A 1,156-nucleotide genomic window follows, 5' to 3' on the forward strand; every position below is an offset into this window, starting at 1 on the left:
GTAACGGGAGGCCTCTGAGGCTGGGCATGTTGGGCGCACCCCGACCTCCGCGGGGTCCCGCGCCCAGGTTCCTCTTCCGAGGCGCAGAGCTGGGCCCGACCCAGGGCGGGGTGCAAGGTCCCGTAGGAACCGAGTGACGGAGGCTGGGCCGGGCTCCTTCCCCCAGGGCTGTTGCCACACTTCCTGCCGCGGAGCTCTTCCCCGGCCTGTTTCTAAGGAAGGAGTGGGGTAGGGCGACCGCGCCCCAGCCTCCGGGCTGGGTCCAGGCACAAGGAGCTGACGCGGGGTCGGTCCAGCCCAAGGTTCCTGGGGATGGACTTCGGGATGGGGACAGAGCACGCAGGCGCCCGGAGGTCACCCACACGACGGGCGTCAATCAGGGAAGACCCAGTGGTCCGACTCCTCGGGGTCCTCAACGGCCCTTCCTTCCATCCTGTCTCAGTGGGACCTCTGTCATTGTCATCTCAGCTCTGAAGGTGGCCCGACCCTCCTCATGCTCCTTCATCAGGGCATCGCCAATGACCCCAGGGACCCTGACCTGTGACCATGTCTCCCTGTCCCCCACATGTCCCCTCAGTGGACCCCAGGACCCTCATTCACTGCCTGCATATCTAGAGCCTCCTTCCCAGTTACGGGAGGCCTCAGCCTCTCCCATGGACTCCATCTCCCCCTCCCCACACTCATCCCTTTTCTTGGGTCCAGCGCCTCCCATGAAAATGCCAGTCCCTCTGTCCTCAGGACCCCCCTTCATTCCTGAGCCAGGCATCTCCTCTCCTTACCCCTCTCCCATTTTCCCTGCTTAACCCTTCCTTCTCTCTTCTATGGGGTCTCCCAGAGTATTCACAGCCCTCCACCCCTCTCGGATACTACGGGCCCCTCAGACCTTCTGTGCACAACTGGGGGACCCCCCCCACACACACACACACTTGCTCTGTATCAGTTCCTCGGGTCCCTCACCTCGTACTCCAGGGGTATCATCGCCCTCCCTGGAGCCCCTCCCCGCGGGCCTCGGACCCTCCCAGCAGCCCCTTCCTCGGGCGCCCAGGGGTCCCCCTGAACCCCTCCCCCTGCAGCCTCGCCAAACCACCCAGCCCGTGGCCGCTGTTTACAAGGACACGCGCTTCCTGACAGTGACGCGAGCCGCCTCCTCCCCTTC

The sequence above is a fragment of the Myotis brandtii genome, unplaced genomic scaffold (assembly GCF_000412655.1).
Source record: "Myotis brandtii unplaced genomic scaffold, ASM41265v1 scaffold680, whole genome shotgun sequence".
NCBI classification, from domain to species: domain Eukaryota; kingdom Metazoa; phylum Chordata; class Mammalia; order Chiroptera; family Vespertilionidae; genus Myotis; species Myotis brandtii.